General features: G+C 41.6%; 1 long non-coding RNA gene across 2 annotated transcripts in view; it reads right to left on the minus strand.

Moving 5' to 3' along the window:
* LOC120408542 overlaps positions 1-21,098 on the minus strand; it is a 76,316-nt gene that overhangs the window by 24,765 nt on the left and 30,453 nt on the right. The window contains exons 2-3 of one of the 2 annotated variants that reach the window (XR_005600770.1): positions 19,446-19,552; positions 18,262-18,394 (exon numbers count right to left, since the gene is read on the minus strand). This is a non-coding gene — a long non-coding RNA (uncharacterized LOC120408542). The remainder of the gene's footprint in view (positions 1-18,261; positions 18,395-19,445; positions 19,553-21,098) is intronic. The other variant, XR_005600771.1, reaches the window with a different exon arrangement.

Genomic DNA, 21,098 nt, shown 5'->3' on the forward strand with positions numbered 1-21,098 from the left:
CTAAAATAAATTTGTTAGTCTTTAAGGTGCCACAAGTACTCCTGGGTTTTTTTTGCGGATTCTGACTAACAGGGCTGCTACTCTGAAACCTGTCCCTTTAAGGGCTCTCTTCAATAGGGTGTTGAAGGGAGTAAGGGATGGACAGAAAGGACAGGAAGACTTTGGAAGCAAGTTTTTTGTACTATACTAATTAAAATGTGTATTTTAGAAAAGGGTGGTCCTTTGAAGGATTTATTTAAAAAACTGTATGTCTGAAGATCCAAGCATTTAAGGCTAACAATGAATACTCAGATTGTGCATCTAAAAATCTATGCAAGGATTTTTTAGAGATCTGATTTTTATCATCTTCAGCAACACACTAATGAAATATTTGTAAAGCAAATTTTAAACTAAGGTCCTGTAGACTAATGTGTTCTGAGTAAAGATGACAGTCATGCACAACTGTTTCACTCAGGAAATTCAGAAACTGACAGTATATACATGGAGGTTGGCAAATGCCTGTTAAATGGCTTCATTAGCACTTGAATGACTCTTTAACAGTTTCAATGTTGTGTTAATTGGTCTGGCAGGCTGGAAGGTTTTTTCACTTTTAAGTACTAGATCCCCTCTAGAGGAAGCCTCACCAGGCTGCAGCAGCCAGTTGTGGGAGCCTGCAGAAAGGGTCAGAACAGAGATATGAAGAGGTGGTGGGATGGACACTAAGGGCTTGGCTACACTTACAAATTTGCAGCGCTGCAGCAGGGTGTGAAAACACACCCTCTGCAGCGTTGCAAATTGCGGCGCTACAAAGCGCCAGTGTAGTCAAAGCCCCAGCGCTGGGAGCCGCGCTCCCAGCGCTGTCCGTTATTCCCCACAGGGAGGTGGAGTATGGACAGCGCTGGGAGAGTTTTCTCCCAGCGCTGGCGCTTTGACTACACTTAGCGCTTCAAAGCGCTGCCGTGGCAGCGCTTTGAAGTTTAAGTGTAGCCATAGCCTAAGACCCAGGGGTGCCCCAAATTTTCGGGTGCCCTACACAGCTGTATATGCTGTGGATAGGCCTAAGGTGTCTGGACTTGTGGTATTGCTGATTTGTTTTCTTGGTGATTGTCTTGTGCTTGCCGCCATAATAAAAAAGATGAGGTAGGAAATGCTCCTGGTTAATCTGACCACTAGGCAATAGCATAAAGGCCTCATATGAACTTTTCAGCTGTTTCAGGACAGTGTAAGCAAGGACAATTGAAGTCAATGGAAAGACCGCCCATTGACATTGGATCAGACCCACACACAACTGTTAAGGGAATTCAAATTTATGAAGGACTCAAGTTGATGTGATTCTGTGTATTTTAAACAAAGAATATGCTTGGTGATTCTTCCAAGAACATCTAGGGAGAAAATGAAATATCTGGTAAAGGCAGAGATCTCTAAACTACCTGGGCCAGATCTTCAGCTGGTGTAACCTAGTTCGTGCCAGTTTACAGCAGCTGAGCATATGAACGGTATTTTGAGTATTATGGAATTTGCTGATATTTGACAGGCAGAGATTCCATCTTGACTCTTTTATGTTGCTGTACACGCAAGATGTTTTCTTTTCTCTTTTGACAAATTCTTACAGATTTAGACATGTAATTACCAACAACATATTGGATTTTTGAGTTAAAAAAAACAAAAATAGCAGCGAACTTGAGATTCACTATTAATGCTTTATCTTGCTTTATTGTGTACCCTTCCAATCCAGACACGTCCAACTTCCAGCAGGCATTTACGGTGATAAGAACTACAACTAGGGGGCTTTCGAAACATGGTTTGCCAAGCTCTTCTGTAATTTATACCCTGTACAATCCCATTGCAGTCGGTGAAATTGTACAGGGTTTAAATCAGTGCAGAATTTGTGCCCATGTTACAATATTGTGTGTGTGTGTGAGAGAGAGAGAGTGAAAACATCTCACATCATGGGAAATGGACTATAATGTTTTGAGTGAAGGATTTGGCTGACTCTCCTGAGGCTTGAATTTTACTTATAGGGAATAAGATACACTGGTATTATATGAAAATTAGGATCCTGGTGTAAATCAAGATGACTTTTGTGTATTTCTTTCACTAGTTTTCCTTGTGCCCATCACCTTTATGTCATAAGAACATAAGAACATAAGAACATAAGAAAGGCCGTACCGGGTCAGACCAAAGGTCCATCTAGCCCAGTATCTGTCTACCGACAGTGGCCAATGCCAGGTGCCCCTGAGGACCAAACAGGCATCAAATGATGATCTCTCCTCTCTCTCCATCCATCTCATCCCCTCCAGACTGACAGACAGGACATAGGGACACCATTCATACCCATCCCATTTATATGGACTTAGCTTAGCCACAAAGCATTCCAGTCCTTTTTTTTGTATTGTTATAGTCATAGCCTCCTCACTCTCTCCTTCCACAAAGTTGACTGTGCTGAAGACTGTGCGAACTGAAAGAAAACTTTTTTTTATTTGTTTTAAACCTGCTGCTTTTTTTTAATTTTTTTTGGACCCCCCTTCTATTATTATAATAATAAGTAATAACTTTTTCCTTATCCACTTTCTCAACATCACTTTTATATTATATACCTCTATCCCTTCTCCCCTTCTCTTCTTCTCTTTCCCTGAGCTCTCCTTCTTTTTTCTTTTCTTTCCTCTTTCCTCCTTCTCTAAACCTTAGTTTTTCTTTTTTTTCTTTTTTTTTTTTTTCTGAACTTTTTTTTCTTTTTTAAGTTGAGAGACCACATCAGTATTCGAGATCTTAGATCAGTATGGATTTATATAATATATAATATATATATATATTATATATCTCTCTCTATCTTTTTTTATTTCCCTTTTTTCCCTTGCTTTTTTTTTTGCCATCTCTTGCACATTTGATGCACATCTTCTACTAATCTCCACTCAGAACTTTTTCTTTTTTTGTACTCCCATTATTTTTTTAGCTGTTGTATGTATATGTAGGTATGTTTTTTATTTGTTTTTTTTTTTGTGCATTACTTTACATTTATTTTTTATTTTTTTTGTTGCATTTTGTTTTAGTTTTGTGAGATCTTTTGTGAGATCTTTTTGAAGTTCTTCAATCTCTGCTTTTGTTTTCTTTCTTCTCTTAGTTTAGCATCATCTGCCTTAGTTTGATCCCTTTTACTTTTCAGATCATCTATTTATAAATTGATGAATATATTTTTCCTAGGACCCTTGGACTGACCACCACTAGGAACCCCCCTCCTACCCTCCCCATTATTTAATTTTTCCCTATTTCTCCTCTGTCCTTTAACCAGTTCTTCATCCATTTCCTTTTTTTTTCTTTCCTTTTCCCAGCTTACAATTTAATTTTTTTTACCTTTTTTTATCCCATGAGGAAATTTTTTTCATCTAAGTACACTATGTCCACTCTGTCCCTTCCTTCCACATGTGTGTTCCACCCTTGAAGAATAGATTGAATGTACACGATTTAGTTTGACACACAAAACCATGTTGACTATTTATTGAGAGTTTATTGTTTTGTTTGTGTCTTTTTTGTTTATTATTATTTTTTATTGTTTCACTATTGTTTCAACTAATTTTGGTAGACCGGTACTTACGTTAGTCTTACCGTGTAGATAATTGCATTAGACCCCCTTTTAACCATTTAGCTAATTGGGCTAATTGGCTTTAATTTGAGTAAGAGTTACTAAGCTTATTTAAACCTTATTTAATAGACATTTAACAAACAGGTTATCAACCTTTTTTCTTGTTGATTTGTGTCTGAGTTCTGTTGACTTGAGTATGTTGTCCTTGTCTGACACTTCAATCTCCTCTCTTTCTCCTCTTCAGACTCTTCACAACTCACTCCAGCAAAGCACTGTCAGGCTCTCATCCTCAGCCGTTTCAACATCCCTCAAGAATCCCTTTTAAGCAAATCCATTTGACTTTATCTTACTTCTTTTTTATTTTTTTTATCTTTTAGCCTTTCATCGTTTTTTCTTTATGTTGTTTTTTCATCTTTTGTATACTTTTTCTTCCTGCAAAAAAACATTTTGTTATTACCTTTTTTATTTTGTTTTCTTTTTTGGCTCAAACTCCTCTTTTTTTCTTTTTTTACTTTCTTTTCTTTAAGTTGTTCTGGCTGCCTTTCTTTTTTTTTCTTGCACTTTCCTTTTAACTTTTTTTTTTCTTTTCTTTTTTTCTCTCACTTTTTCTTTTACATTTTTTTTTTTCTTTGTTTTTACTTTTTTGGTTTTTTTTTTTTTTTTTTTTTTTTTCTTTTTTTGGGTTTGGGGTGAATTATGGTGTCTTATTCTAGCCACTTTAAAACTTTGGGCACTTTACCTTTGTTTTTTTAACTTTACCTTTTTTTTTCTTTTTTTTCCCTTTTTTTATTTTGTTTTGTTGAGTTTGTAGTGTTTGGGTTCTTCCCAGTGTTGGTTGGTTTTGTTGGGTTGTTGGATGTCCCATGTTGGGCTATATTGATGTATGGTATACTTGCTATTTGCTCCTGCTCCTGCTATACTTTCCACCTCTAGGATCAGCTCCTGCCTCACTCTAAATCTAACCCGCCTCGCCTCTCTTCCTTGTGGTCCCCTTAATCCCGAAAAAATTTATTCTAAATTTCGTCCTGTTTTGAAATTTTCCCCCTCATTTAGTCCATGAAATAAATCCCCCCCATAATATGGGGGGATAATTGAAATCCCCCACTATTATTTCTTTTCATAATTTCTCTAATCTCTTTAGCCTTTCATCATCCCATCACTTAGATCGTCAATCTTATCAGTTTACTGAATCTTAATAAAATATTATTTTACTATTTTTACTAGAGCAATGTCTATTTAGATTTCTATGGAACCTGTACCTTTTTTTTTTTTTTTTTTTATCTGGGACTATTGCGTTGTTAAAAGTAGACAAATGTTCCTAGCAATTGGCAACATGCTGAGGGGAAAATAGCATGAGTGGAGGGATTCTTTCCCCGTTGACAATCTCCACAATTCCCCACTCCTACCTGCTGCATTCGATAAATATGACATGTAACATGCCTCCATTTTAGATTGCTGTTCCTCCAGCCCCCAAGGGCCTTGAGTCTGCCAGGACTGTCTCTTCTATAGTCTGACTTCTGAGCTGCAGGACTGGTGGGAGGGTTTGAGGTAGCCATATCCAGAGCTATGAATCTCCTACTCTACTGCCATGTTCATTGCGGGGGCAGGCAGAAATGATGTCTATAATACACAAGAGGGAAAGGCTGGGCATGTGGTTAAGGCACTGAACTGGGCCTCAAGCCAGGAGACCGGTTCTACCCCAGATTTCCTGTGTTATCTAAGCCTTGCGATATGTGGAGTTTTACTTAAAGCCCTAGATCATGGAGACAAGTATATACCTAAGAATCTCAAATTTCATTACAAAAATTCTAGCGCTCATAATTGCAGAGAAAAGCGTGAAAAATGTGGCCTGAGTGCACACTAAAGGCTCAAAAAATCAGAAGGCAGGGCCGCCCTGAGGGGGGGGGGCAAGTGGGGCAATTTGCCCCAGGCTCCGGGCCCCGCAGGGGCCCCCACGAGAGTTTTTTGGGGCCCCTGGAGTGGGGTCCTTCACTCACTCCAGTGGCCCCGGAAAACTCTTGCGGGGCCCGGGCCCCCAGAGCTTCTTCTCCTCTGGGTCTTCGCCAGCGGGGGTCCTTCCGCTCTGGGGCGGAAGGACCCCCCACTGTCAAATTACCACCGAAGCAGGACCCGCCGCCGAAGTGCAGCCCGGTCTTCGGCGGTAATTCGGCGGCGGGGAGTCCTTCCGATCCGGGACCCGCCACCGAAGTGCCCCGAAGACCCACTGCAGGGGCCCCCTGCCGCTGAATTACCGCCGAGGACCCGGCTGCACTTCAGCGGTGGGGGTTCCCCGCCGCAGGTCTCTGGGGCACTTCGGCAGCGGGTCCCGGAGCAGAAGGACCCCCTGCCGCCGAATTACCGTCGAAGCGGGGGCCCCCCCGCCACCGAAGACCCCAAGCCCCCGGAATCCTCTGTGCAGCCCTGTCAGAAGGTGCCTACAAAGAACCACATATCTTTAAAAACAAATGCATGGTTTTGTAGGGGGTGGGGTCTGGACTCATGATTTTTTTTTTTTTAATGATTGGAGTTGGCACTCATTCCCTATTTTTACAATTAAAATAATAGCACTTCCTTTCTTCTACCTTTTGTCTGTCTTAGCGTGTAGAGTTGTGGTAGGGGCTGTCTCTTAATAGACATAGATTTTTAAAGCCAGAAGGTACCATTTGCTCATCTAGTCTGACCACCTGCACAGCACAGACCAGAGACTGCCACCCAGCTGCCTGTGCATTGCGCCCAGTAATATGGATGATTATATTTGTACAGTCTCTAGCATAATGGAGCAGCTACTAAAAGTGCCTCAGTACTGTAAGTCACTGGTTCTCAAACGGTGGTTTTGGACCACCAGTAGTCTGGACGAGTTTACTTTTGAGAACTGAGCAGAGAGGGACAGAGATTTTGGGATGGGTGGTAGGTTTAGTACAGAATCTGTTTTATGAAGTGAGCCCATTTCTGAGAAAGTTGGAAGATCAATGCCCTAATATTTTATGCCTAACACTTATTAGACTTTTCTCAACTCTTTTTTTTTGGTCTACTAAAAACACCTGTAAAAGCTCAACATTTTTGATGAACAACAACATAATAGGATATTTGGCTATTGTTTTTTCAGCAGCGCCATCAATATTTCTAAGAGAACATGAACCTACCAGTGATTGGGTTTTAGTGGGGTATTTTGTTTTGTTTTATGGGGCTGGGTTTTTATTTTTCTTAAACAGAAGTATTGCTCTCACTCTTGTGCATGGCATAACTGCATTTTTTTTGCTCCTATGGCCCAGCATACATATGAAAAAATTATCACAATATCTATGAATGGAGAAAGTTATGATTGACATACTTTTTATATTGTCAGCTCTATGAAAGCAAGAGCGAGAGATAAGGTCACACTGACAGCATTTTCACTCTCGAATTCCTCTGAGTTATTATTTGCAATGATGGAAATAACCAGAAGTCCTTTTGATGTCAAAAATCAAGCTATCCTGCTAGGGGTTGTTTTTCATTATCTATATCTAGACAGACAGACACACCCATACCCACATATTGATAGAGATATGCTGGGTCACTAAAATTATGAATCCACTGAAAATTAAATTGATTTCCCAGGGTTCTCAATGGTGTTAGCATTCTTCTGTTGACATCTCTCTTATGCCAGTGGCAAATAAACATTTACATAAAACAGGTCTTTTCTGCCTGGAGACCCTCTCCTCCTCCCTGCTGAAGCTGAACTTTGGGACAGCCACCTCCAGTGTGCTGCTGGATCTGTTGGCCTCTGCGATGATGCATGAAAGTTAGTGAGCCTGCGTGCATTTGTGTAGGAGTGTAAGGCACTGATGAAAGAGAACAAGCGGGGCAGAGACTGGAAGTTGGCATGTTACAGTCTACCGGGGGCTTGCAGTGAGGATGGGATTGCTTGCTAAGTAAACTGGATTAAGCCTTAGGAACAATAGGCCCATGCCTGATTTGAGGACGCTCGTGAGCATGTAATGACATGGTTGTGGCTTCCTCATGCACAGAAGCAGATTGCTGGGGTGAGGGTCTTGCTACTCCACCACTAACCCAGAGGCCCACAAGTGTTTGCATCCTCTACCCTTCCTTCTTGAGTTAAGCTGAGGGAACAAGGAAGGCCTGCAATGGGTCCCTCCAACCTGCACCGCAGTAGAAGGACACTGTGCCTTCTGCCAGCGCTAGAGGTGCCATCTTTGTAATATTTAAAAAACAGACATCCCAGTAGGAGTGCTGGAACCTCCCCTGAGGCCCTCCCTCTCCACCACCCCCCTTGAGGCCTTGCCCCCCCATCCACTCCTCTTCCCCCCTCATTCACTGCTCCCTCCCTCCCGGGTTAGGAGGAACTCTCCTGCAGAGTCAGAGCTGGGAGCTGCAGCCACCCAATGCATGTAGGAGGTGGCTCCAGCTTAGTAGGAGCTACCACGGGTGAAGACCCGGTACCTCCCTTTCCCACAGTAACCAGGCTTTGGGTGTCCTGTCAGCAAATCTGGCAGCGTCAGGTCCTCTTTTCGACTGGACTTTCTTATCTGCCACCTAAGCAAAGGACTCTGAGGGAGGCTCCCTCAGAGATCCCTGGGATGGGGCTGATCCACAAATCCCTCAAACATAGCTCTCCGGGGGACCATCACCACCACCTCCTACAGAGAAGGCTCTGTGGGCTCTCCTCACCTGGGAGGAGAAGGGACACTGTGCCTATCATAACCCACTCCAGCGAAAGGCTCTTCGGGGTGGGGACCTTGCCACCACCAAACTAAGTATGGGGATACAATGGGGACAGGGATGCAATGAGGTGAGGGCTGGGCCGGGCCAGGCCAGAGCTCGGGGGCAGGGGGAGTGGGAGAAGGGAAGTTTGCAGGGGCCTCATATGAGGTTGTGCATAGGATCCATAACAGAGTTCAGAAAAGAACTAGATCAGTTCATGGAGGACAGGTCCATCAATGGCTATTAGCCAGGATGGTGTGGAAGCAGGGAAATAATTAACAAGGATTTGAAGGGGATTTTAATGTATGTCAGTCAGTTAGCAAGAGTCAGGCCATACTGTAACCCTAATGACGTGAGACTTGTAGAAGCAAGGATAGTGCGAGGCGAGAGGACAAGAACTGTGTAAAAAGTTATTACGACCTTGCAAATATGCAGGCTTGCTTTTCTTAGGAGTGAGACAAATAAGATAGCAGAAAGGCTTATGTATAAACAAAATGTATTTGTTGCTTTTTACCGTCTGTATTATTGCTAGAAAATGTCTGTAACAAAGGTATAAAGGCTTGCTGTAATTGTTTACCAGTTGAGAGACCTGTCCAGGACTGGGGTGACCCTGTGTCCTATGGCACTCTCTCCCTCCATTGTAATTACTGGAGAAATAATAAAGTATTTGATTTTGCTGCACCCAAACAAAAAGAGAGAACTGAGTTTTTCTCCGACAATGGGCAGGGATCATGTCCCTAGTCTCTGTTTGTCAGAAGCTGGGAATGGGCGACAGGGGATGGGTCACTTGATGATTCCCTGTTCTGTTCATTCCCTCTGGGGCACCTGGCATTGGCCACTGTTGGAAGACAGGATACTGGGCTAGATGGACCCTTGGTCTGACCCAGTAGGGCCGTTCTTATGTTCTTATTCTAGATTCACTTCAGTTAGTCCTGACTCTTGGGTGTGGGGAACTTTGAATGAGGGACGGAAACAGACTCTGGCACCAGGAAGAGGCCCTGACTTTTTTTTTAGTAGCTTTAAACATTTCTGGAGAGGTCCAAGCTGCAGCTTGGATCTTATATTAAAGAGAACTAATTTGTCCATCTTCAGCACCAATCCTCCATGCAGAGATGGCCTGACAGGAGTCTGTTGTTTTAGGGAGGCAGTGTTTCCTAGTGAATCGAGCACTGGCCTGGGACTTAACAAATATGTACTTTGCATTGTTTTCGTGTATTGGCTTTATCTTTGTGTTCTCCTCTACACATTGTCCCCTTGGGTGGGAATGAAAACACTGGTGTAAATAAATCGAATAATAGGATTATGTTTCCCTGTGGGAGGGTAGCTTGCAAGCAAAGGGAGCATAGCTGAATTTGGTCTACTTTCCAGTCATTCTACCTTAATATAAAAAGTACAGGAAGGATATCAAGAACTTCCACTCTGCCCCGAAGAGATAATACAGATTGATTGGTGGCAGTGGAAGTACATAAATCAGTAAAGAAAACCCTCCAAAACCTGTCTGCAATGGACAAATCCAAACTGGGCAGATGAAATCCATGACAAGTACTATTAAAACACTTTGTGCTTGATCTGATTAAGCCTAAAGCACAGTTAAACTTTGCCATTTTTGAAGTTGCTCAACATCATCATCATCCTCCAGTTCATAAAAAATTATGTTAATAAATTTACCCCCTGAAGAACACTTATAACTGTTGTGTGTCACTCTCTTATATATTAGGCGTTGAAAAGGCACCAATATGTCTAAAGCATTTATCTGGTTCCCATCATATAGGAACATGGGGTCTAGGTGTTGATTTATAGAAGTGCAGGGATTTCATCATTGTTGGTGTGTAGTTGTGAGAAATGTGTACTTTTTGTAAGACCATGGACACCTTCCTTGAAAAGGCTATAGACACTATTGGTACAGTAACAAACTAGCTGTGTGTTACAGCATCTGGTGCATCTTGATGGAGGTGAAAGTTACTTTAGCAAGTCATTTACTTTTGTTTCGGTGGCTGACCCAGGAGGAAAAAGTTCCAAAACAAAACTGAATTATTTTGATTTTTCTTGCCAAAAAAATGGAAAGGTATTGTTCAGGTCAAAACAGAACATTTCAAATGTGGACTCAACTTATTTTTTTGAAATATCAATTCAAAACAGCTCGTTTCATTTTTTTCCTAATTGAAACATTTTGATAATTCTGAATTCTTCCCCCTTTCTGTTTTTTTCAGCTGAAATTATTTGTCAAATTTGACAAAGATTTGATGCCCCCAAAATGCGTTTTGAGGTGAATTTACTATTCATCAAAATTTTTTTGCCCAGCTCCAGTGACAAGCTTCATTCAAGAAGTCTTTTGTTCCCTGTTATTTTAATTAGCATATTACAACTGAAAGTGACATGAATTCTCCTCATAGACATAACTGAGCTATTTATTTTGGGGCTCCAGCTTCTGTAGGTGCACATGGTGCTAGGCTCCATTGGAGTCATTGCAGTTCCACTGTATGTGTGGAAAAGGAAAGATCATGATGCATGAGATCTGTGCAGAGAGGGTTGGTGCAAATATTTTTTAATCAGCTGCAAACTTCCCTGACATGCTGTTCATTCCCCCTGCTTAATCATTAGTGAGTGACATCAATGGGGTTTCATAGATCTCAGCACCTTTCCCTTTATGCTAAATATGCAAGTGGTACGGCCATGTAATAAGATCATCTACCCTATCCAAGATCATCCTCCAAGTGACAGTACCCGGGAAGAGAAGAAGAGGAGGTAGACAGAGGAAGAGATGGATTGACAACATGAAAGAGTGGACAGGAATGGACTTCGCGGAGACTCAAGCACTGACACACAATCATCAGGGGTGGAGACAATTGGTTGATTGCTCATCAATGATGGTGCCCCAATGACCAATGCAGTTATGGGAATGATGATGATGATGATGATGATGAAATATGCAAGACCCTTTTGTTGCTGAAATCCAAGTAGCAAGGCAAATGATTCTATCTGAAAAAGAAACCATGTTAGGTTTGGCTTGGCTTTGCTCTTTATTTCAAGTGTGTTTCTTGTGCTTTATGGCCCAGTTAATCATTAGTATCTGTAATATTTCTAAGAGTAGTTCACAAGAATGATTTGCTCCATTGCAGAAGCTTATAAATTAGAAAAAAGTTAAGATGTGTTTGACACATTGCATCTCAGCAACCAAGGCAGTTGATTTGAAACAATTGCAGGGGTACCTGCAAACCTTTAAGGTAGCTCTATATTTTTCTTGTAGCTGGAACTGTGTATTTTGTGTCAAAGATGCACCATATTTCTTGGTGGTGTTGAAATATGACGAGGCAACACAAGAAATAATTCTTACCAGAAGGGTTGAGATGTGGGCAGGTTGTAATGAAAAATGGATACAGTCATGTGCTGCTGCTGCTCCTGCATAAAGAGCTGGTGTTTTGCTTCAAGCAGTTCACCAAGAAAAGGATAAAGTATAAAAAGAAAACTCCCCCCACCACCACCATTGTGTTTGCATGGCTGGCAGTTGCATGCCACCTAAATGTACTTGACAGAAGCAGCTCTTTGTCACACAGACATCAAATCTCCATGTTGTCGTCTACCCATCACAGGTAATTATACAGACTCCCATTATTGTAGTAGCTGAGCACCTAAATTGTTTACTGTATCACTCCTCACAACACCCTTGTGAGGTAGGGATGTGCTGTTGTCTCCATCATACAGATGGGGAACAGCGGTACTATGGGTAAAATTTTCAACAGCGCCGTAAGTGACTTCAAAGCTTAAGTCCCATTTTCAAAAGTGACAGTCACTTAGGAGCTGAAGTCCCATTGGCCTTCAAGGAAAATATATTTAAGGCTCTTACGTCATTTAGAATCAGATACTTCAAGGTATGTAAGTTTAACTCCCATTGAAATAAACTGAAAACTCTTCTGAAAATTTTACTCTAGGTGATAGGCCCAAAGTCACACAGGAAATCTGTGAGGGAGCAGGGAATTGAACCCTTGATTCCCAAAGCTAATACTAAGCTCCTAAGCAACTAGATCACACATCCTCGCTGATGCTCTGACAGCCCAGTGGGGCAGCAAGGTATTCAGAGGAAACTGTTCACAACCTGGTACTCTCCCACAGAGCAGAGGACTCCTCAGGGAGGGCTCCCTGGTTGCATCATAGTTCCACTCCTATTCAATGACCACCTGATTTTTCCATAAGAAGCTGGTTGGAGAGTCAGGGAAACCTACATTACACACTATATTGAATTTTAATTTTGCAAAAGCGTGTAGTTTTGCCTTAGTTTGTATTTTCATGGCCTTTTTGTGTAATTTAAATTCCAGATTCTTTGGCACAGGTGCTGTCTTCTCATGTGTGTTTGCACAATGTCCAGCACTATGGGGCCGCACTGCTAATGATACATATCAATGACAGGCATTGGTCCACAGATTGGGCATGCTTTCTGTCTTACACTGAGCAGGCCAGCTGGACTGGATCATGTCATGCTGGGTTTAAAGAGTAGTTAAAATGAAAACCTGGGTTCCCATCCTTACAGAGGCTGCAGTAAGTTTAATTAATGTGTGGACAATGCTTTGAGACGTTCTGCCAGAAGGCCCTATTCAAGAGCTAAGTAGCCTACTATCTCTGACCATCATTATTAAATCCTTACTGACACAATATAACCTCTTAAAGCAGCAAAGAGTCCTGGGGCACCTTATAGACTAACAGACATATTGGAGCATGAGCTTTCGTGGGTGAATACCCACTTCGTCAGATGCATGTCATCCAATGAAGTGGGTATTCACCCACGAAATGCTCCAATACATCTGTTAGTCTATAAGGTGCCACAGGACTCTCTGCTGCTTTTACAGATCCAGACTAACACAGCTATCCCTCTGATACAGTATAACCTCTTGTGGCCCAGATCCATCATCTTTGATGTGAATGGGATGTTGGCAATGAAAAAAACATTGCCAACTATCAGCACACAGAGATACTGACGGCATTCTGTAGGAAAGAGGTGAAATGAAGTCACTTAAAACTATCTCAAGTGCCTTGTTTCTTACACAGTTGGGGCAATGCATAGGCACACCATACCATAAGTGGCACAGGGAAGGAATCATAACTACAGAGAAGTATAATTCCTTGCTTACTTCACTGGTCCATTGCATCAACAAATCACTACCTTCCCAGCCTGCTCTTCTGTATTGGCTGCCCTGTTGGAAGACCCCTTGGCTTCACCCATTCCTACTCACACAGCTGTAAGGATGTGGAGGAATACAAGGCCTGCATCACCTGTTTACTCCTGCACGTCTGAACCGAAGGTCTGGGTAATCTGCTCAGGAGAATAAGGAAGGGTGTCGTTCTCCCTTGTATGCCCCCATGCAGTGATGTAGTCCACACGACAATTAAGCCTTTAAATATCAGTCACCAATGATGCATCAAAATTCATCTCAACGAACCGCCCACCATTTTCACAGTATCACTGCTTTGTTTTTATCTTTTGCATTATTAAGGAGTGGGACCATCCCCCTCCCCCATCTTTCTCCAGTTAGTCTGCTCCTGTGACGAATCAGGATTCCTTTACTCTTCTAATGAGACCACAAGAGGACTGAGGCAGAGAGGGACTCAATTAGTGCCACAACTGCTCATTGATACACCTCTGAGGAAGCAAAAGACACACCAATGTCATTGAATAGAAGGGAGGACTTTGTGTGCTTTTTTTGCAATACAGAGAGAAGACCCAGTAGGAAGAGACAGCTAATCAGGTGGAATGGAAGAGCCAGGTGGATTAGTTGCTGCCTTAACAGGATGAGGAAGAGAAGAGAAGTGAGAAGGCTACTACAACTCCCTTTGCACTTGTTCCCCATCCTCCTTGCTATCATCTTTGTTCCTGTTGCTACCACACATGTCTGACTGTAGCTGGGCTTTCCTGGGAAGGAGGATGCACAAGGAGCTGCTTCTGCCTTTGCAAAACTGAATGAAACTGCAGGGGAGAGGGGCTCTGCTGCGAGTGCTGGAAAAAAAACAAAAAAACATCCCCTGCTCCTGCTTATTTGTCTGATTTTTCACTCTCAACTTTATCATTGTCAGCTGAACACTCAGCTCCCTGCTTGCTGTGTTTTCACAAGGTAGATACCTTCTGCTGAGCAAGATACCGTAGGGGAAGGGAAAGGAGTTGGAAAGGAAAATAAATGAATTGATCAGAAATTCTGGTTAGTTGGGTCAGCAGCTGGTTCCTATGTCAACAGACTTTATGGAGTCCGGAAAGGGGAAAGACCATGTACTGATTTTAATATTTAAGGAAAACAAGCGTCCTGATTCTTACTGCAGGTGTTTTGGGAACTCCGCCGCTGATATCCAATTCAGCAATGGACTCCATTCCCCCTCCACTCAACCCTGCCAACCCAATTTGTCCCCCTTGCCACAAAAAATATCTCCCAGCCCCCATCAGCTCCCTTCAACCCCAGCTTCAGCAGCCAGAAACCACCTCCACACACACCTGCAAACACATTAATGCCACCGCCTGCTCAAGTTCTTTCCTTCTAATACATTGCTCATAACGTTCAGCTCCCTGCCACCCAGCACTTCCCGGCTCAGAACAGTCTCTGCTCCTTCTTCCCAGAGAGGCTCCAATACCATCTGCAAGGCCAAACAATTTTCAGTGGCAAATGGTTCTTCAACTCTACCACAAAGTTCACTAAACACTGTTTCTGTCAAAAAATAGGGTTTTCATAAAAAAAAGTTTTCATTAGAATCTCTTCAGTTTTCCCAACAAAAACCTGACAATTTTGCTTAAAGCAGCAACGTATTCAGGAGTAAGGTACTCCCTTCTCAACCAGCTCAAATCAGAACTATTCCCTCTTCTATCTGACAACCATCATGGTCTCAGAAGTCCTTCCACCAGCTAAACTCCTCCTCCCTGTCCGCTGTGTGCAGCCTATGTGCTACAGGGACAGGGGGACGTAATGGCATGGATAGGCAGCCCTGTACTCTGTCTCGGTAGGTCTAGCCTCACGGAAGCCTGCATTCCCTCTTTATGTGCTGTCTTCCTATGTTCCAGGACCAGAAGCGTCTCCCCATACTGGCAGTAGGTGGTACTGCACCCTGTGAGACAATACATAGTCCTGAGAAATTTATTGTTAGAGCTTGACCTCGTTAGCCCCTAATGACCAGCCAGCCTGATTGTTCTCATCTGTGTTTTTGAGACAAGTCGTTTACTTGCTCAGATAGCTACAGAAATGATAAAATATGGGTGATTTCTTAAATCTATTTATCAATGAAAGTTTAATGAAACACTAATAAGGTTAATGGGCTTAGGAACATATGGATTGCCATCCCATAATAGATTAGACCAGAGGTGCATAGAGTTCAGTATCCTGTCTATGGCAGTGGCCAGGTTCAGCTGCTTCAAAGGAAGCTGCAAGAAACCTGTAGAGGGCAATTCTGGGATAAGAAATCTTGAGGATTCATAAACTTCCAAAACCTCTTAATTTAAAACCTTTACTATTATAATGCTGGATAAACTGTTAATTTAATTTGTCTGAGCATGTTCCATCTGCCTATGGCTTGCTCATTGCCCTAGTTTGAGGAATTTCAAAGGGATCTAACTAAACCATTTTGGGCCTGCTGTAAATTTTGCCATCTCACTGCTCCCTCCATATTATTAGCTTACCACCAAAGAAGCTAAAAGCCATTCTGCTTTCTCTTTACTGATGTACAAAGCTGCAGTTTAATTCAGTGCTGTGTTACTCAAGATCTTCACTAATACGAGCATAAAAGCAGTTCACTTAAGTGTCCCATGCAAATTCAGAACCTCAGAACCCATGAAGGATAAACGTTCTAGGTTGCTTGCTAATAAAATGCAAGAATGATATAAAACCAAAGGAATCGTTCATATGGCCAAAATAAGAAATATCTACTTCAAGCACAGACTGAGAAGAATAAAGCCAATTTGTTTTCAGTTGCCTCAAAAATCTTTTTCAGTCCAGGCCACGGGTGCTGGAACTAGGAATGCTGGAGAGGCAGCAGCACCCTCTGATGACGTGGTTTCCATCATATACAGGGTTTACAGTTTTGTTCAACAACTTTCAGCATCCTTCTACCTCCCCCTCCAACCCCCAACTATAAAGACTGTTCCAACACCACTGATCCAGGCTGAATATTGGTTCACATCATTTTCCCCTAGGTATTTTGTAGACATCCTTTGATAGACTTTCTACATCACCAGGAAACATTGGCTGGTATTTTACAACATTTCTTACATTTAAGAGAAGCTACACCCCAGGGAAATATATTTTGAATTATATTCTTCACTGCTTGAGAATGCAGATAGTTGGTGTTTGATCACTCTTTTCTGATCAGACATTAAGTGCATGGGAAGCCACTTCTCCTTGCCAGGCTGTATCGCGCCTATTAATTAAAAAAAAGAACGTGATGGCTCCAAGAGAGTGAAAGAAAAAGTAAAACTGTGAGTTTTCAGATTGCCAGCACTTCAGACTATTTGTAGTAATTAATCAGTTCCAAGGAATGTAAGATAATACATTAAGCTGTTGCTAAAGCATATGCCACCTATTCAATAATGGAAATTCAGATTTCTGTTTCATCTGAAAAAAGCCCCCACAAAAAACATTGGTTCCTATACTTACATGGTCCTAACAAAGGCCCTGAGTCAGTTAGGCACTTTGATGGGACTTGAAGTCAATGGAACAGCTCACATAGTTAACAGGCAAATATTTAGGCCCTGACTCTACAATGTACATAAAGTCAGATTAATACTACCATACTATGCCATACCATATTGACCATTCATTGTAACCGCATTTGCATACACTGTGTTCGCACCGTTTTCTGTATTTTCTTTGCCGTGAGTTTTCCAAATTTACCAGGGTGAATAATTGTGCAAGGTGAATTTCAGACTGGATAACTAACCAGCGATGAGACAAAGTTCAGAAGTAACATTTAAGCATTCAACTTCAAATTCATGCTCTTGTTGGTGAGTTGCATAAGTCATCCAACCAGGAAACTAAAATGGTACCACACTATATCTACACCAGGGGTAGGCAACCTATGGCACGCGTGACGCCTTCGGCACGCAAGCTGATTTTCAGTGGCACTCACACCACCCAGGTCCTGGCCACCGGTCCGGGGGGCTTTGCATTTTAATTTAATTTTTCATGAAGCTTCTTAAACATTTTAAAAACATTATTTACTTTACATACAACAATAGTTTAATTATATATTATAGACTTATAGAAAGAGACCTTCTAAAAATGTTAAAATGTATTACCGGCACGCAAAACCTTAATTGGAGTGAATAAATGAAGACTCGGCACACCACTTCTGAAAGGTTGCCGACCCCTGATCTACACCATCCACTGCTATTTCAAAAGATATACAGAGCCCAATTCTGCTACTTTTACTCATGTTCAACATTACCTCACACCACAAATGGTCCCACTGAAGCTAATGAGTGATTAGCAACCAGGAAAATAGTGAAATGCATTGAATACATTGTTCATAATTAATTATTTTGTCCTAACTCAAGACGTCTCATGTGGATTCAGTGTTATAACATTTATCTTGTGGTCATGTAGGCGTATACACAGTGGGTTGAGAGGGACTTAGGCAGGGGTAGGCCTGGAAGGATCCATTTTGCAGGGAAGGGAATGGTAGAGGATTAACAGATTATGAAGGAGGAGATTGCAGTGGAAAGATTTTTTACCCAGGAAATGTTACCTTTTTTAGGGCTCTATTATAATTTTACCAGCACATCTCTGTTTGAAAGGTTAATCATATTATTCAATAGCAGCAACAGAAATGTAACAACGGGAAAATAGTTAGGATTTATGAGAAAAGCAATAGCATATATATATGCTTATACATAAGAGAGAGAGCTCGAGCTTTAAAAGCCTTTTCTTTCTACTCTATGTATCCTTTTTAAAAGTCCTTTGTTGTTTCCTTTTCAATGTACACATTACAAAATATGGAACAAGGATATATGTGCGTTCCTGTAGGTCATAAAATAATACCTGAGTTATGATAAAGGGATAGCAGCGGTGGAGAACTGGAGTGCGGCCTTCATCAGATATGATGCTTTAACTTTGATTTATACCTTTGCGACTTGGTCCCTTTTGCGCTGACATGACCGCCTGCTTTGCTTCTCTGTAAACAACAAGTCAGAGTCCATCAATCTCCCACAAAACGGACAATTTTTACAAACTCGTGATAGATTTCTGCAAGCTGACAAATGGGGCTTCCGATACTTTTCATTTAAAGTGCATGTTAAGGGGTTAAGAAATTAGGCAATAAAACAGTAATCAGTGGCTTTGCATACTGAAATCCATGACCGTGAGAGGCTAGAATATTTATGCAAAATGCCTCATGAAAAACCTGAAATAAAAACAATTTAGAAACACCTTTGCTCACATATTTCCTATATTTCTCTTTTCTTTCTCTCTCTTTTTAAAAAAAAAATTACTAGGACATTTGTCTGGAAAAACAATCTGAAGAGTTTCACGGGTCAGATCCCTGGCTGGTGTAACTTGTTATAGCCCCACTGGCTTCAACGGAATGACTCTGATTTACAGCAATTGAGTATCTGGTCCTAATAATTTTTTCTGCTCCTGATGCACATTCCTCAATTGGGCCTTGGCTTTTCTAAGAAAAAAGACATTAGAACATGATCAAATGCTAGTATGGACAAGGCAGTTCTAGTTTTAACCTGTGTTAGCAAGTCTACTTGCCTTCAGCATTTCATTTTTCTCACAAGCCTTACACCATTTAAAGAACCAGAGTCATGAATTTCACCCTCAGGGTGAGTGACAGAAGACTTCTCTGAATTTGCTCAAATTCCCCACCGTTGCTACTACTCATGTAGCAGTTGTGTTGCCAACACTGAGATCCCCGGTGAAGACAGGGTTCCTCAGCTGCAGGTGGCCTGAGGGAACCAGTCAAAGCAGCATTCTGCCTGGCTGAGGTGAGACACCTCATGCCTCTTTCTCAGTTAGCCACGGAACGGGAAGCCCAGTAAGGTTCTTGGAACCGGAGATAAGAAGCACTATGGAGAAGAGAGAAAGAATCACATCTCTTTTCCCTGGGACCAGAAGTATTTGAATGTTTATGCTTTGGGTCTTTCCCTACCCCCAGTAGAAGAAAAGAGTGGAGACAAGAGTCAAAAATGGGACCAAATTGGGTTTGGTCTCTTCTTTTCTACCTTGCTTTGCTCCTCTTCTGAAAGTCTGGCCACTGGCAGATATCTCAAGGGGGACACCCAAAAAATGATGGCACCCAAAAATCACTAATCACTTTTGGAATTGTTGGCTGAAAAAAATGAGGAACATGAACTTTCATCAGTACTCTAAATGTTAACAACAAAACTTGTTTTAGATTTAAGACATCATTTCCCTCTCAATGAGAATTTTCTCTCAATTTTTCTGCTACCTTGGATTTGATCTTTGGCAGTTTGAAAGAAAATCAGGTTATAACTTGGCTAATAATATCACATGTTGCCTGGAAGATAACTATAGTGCTGGTCCTGCAGCCAGTGTCAATGGAACTACTCTTCCACCTACATTATTTTCTTTAAGGCCCTGATCCAGCAAAACACGTGCACCAGATGTGTTTATCCATGAGGAAAAAGAAACAATGTCATGTGACTTATGACTAACCCTGATGAAACAGCACATTACCCATAGTAATGTTGAATATGCTTCAAACCTTATAATCAATTCATGAACATTTAAAAATGCATCAACATTATCTAATGCTTTCCAGTAATGACTTAATCTGGTGGGATTGTGAACTGCTTACAGATCCAACATGATCAGAAAAACAGACTAAAGCTATTGGATAGATTTTTTGACTGCAAATCACTTGCTCAGCTCTAGCATTTAGTTCTACTGAATTATAAACACATACATAGAGATTTGTTTTAAAAGTGCCAAACTAAAAGCCACAGCGTATGCCAATGTTGGTGCAAACAGCTATTGGGTGTATTCAAACAGACATTGATACATGCATAATTTACAGTAGGATATTGTGAATCTTAGACCCTATCTAATAGTCTACATAAGAAATTAATGATTGTACTACACTTATCTGATAAGGGAGTTGGGCCTTTAGCTGAAGCAAAAGAGGCTTATGTTGAAAGTTCCTGGTTCAAACTCACGTTTGGCCCAAACACAGTCAGTTACGCATGGAAATCAAGTACTGCAACTGTGCCCCTGCATACATGATTAGAATTTTTGTGGGCATAATTTAGCTGACCATTTAAAAATAATTGGCTCACAGTCAGATCTGAAAGTACAGCAGACAGCAGGGTAGTGACTGATAATATTTTGCACTTTCATCCCAGGATCTCAAAACACTTTACAAATATTTACAATTGTTGCCTTTAATTTTGCTGATTTTCCCTCAGATAAGATTACCCTGGTATTTGTAACTCAACAGTTGAATGATTGTAAAAAGTACAGATGAGGTAGGATATATAATTTTGGGGATAAGTCCTGCCCTTTTCTGGTCCATGATCCAGTGTAGTCATTAGGAATCTTTTCATGGACTTTGGTGAGAGTTTGTGCACAATGGAAGAGGGGAGAGAAGAGAGAGAAATAGGGAACCTCTTTCCCCTTTTGTTAGAGTCAGGAAAGACACCTCCCTATTACAGTGGCCCTCAGCTTCTATAATAATAATTGGAGATATACCAATCTCCTAGAACTGGAAGGGACCTTGAAAGGTCATCTAGTCCAGCCCCCTGCCTTCACTAGCAGGACCAAGTACTGATTTTTGCCCCAGATCCCTAAGTGGCCCCTTCAAGGATTAAACTCACAAGCCTGGGTTTAGCAGGCTAATGCTCAAACCACTGAGCTAT

The sequence above is a fragment of the Mauremys reevesii genome, linkage group 6 (assembly GCF_016161935.1).
Source record: "Mauremys reevesii isolate NIE-2019 linkage group 6, ASM1616193v1, whole genome shotgun sequence".
Lineage (NCBI taxonomy): Eukaryota > Metazoa > Chordata > Testudines > Geoemydidae > Mauremys > Mauremys reevesii.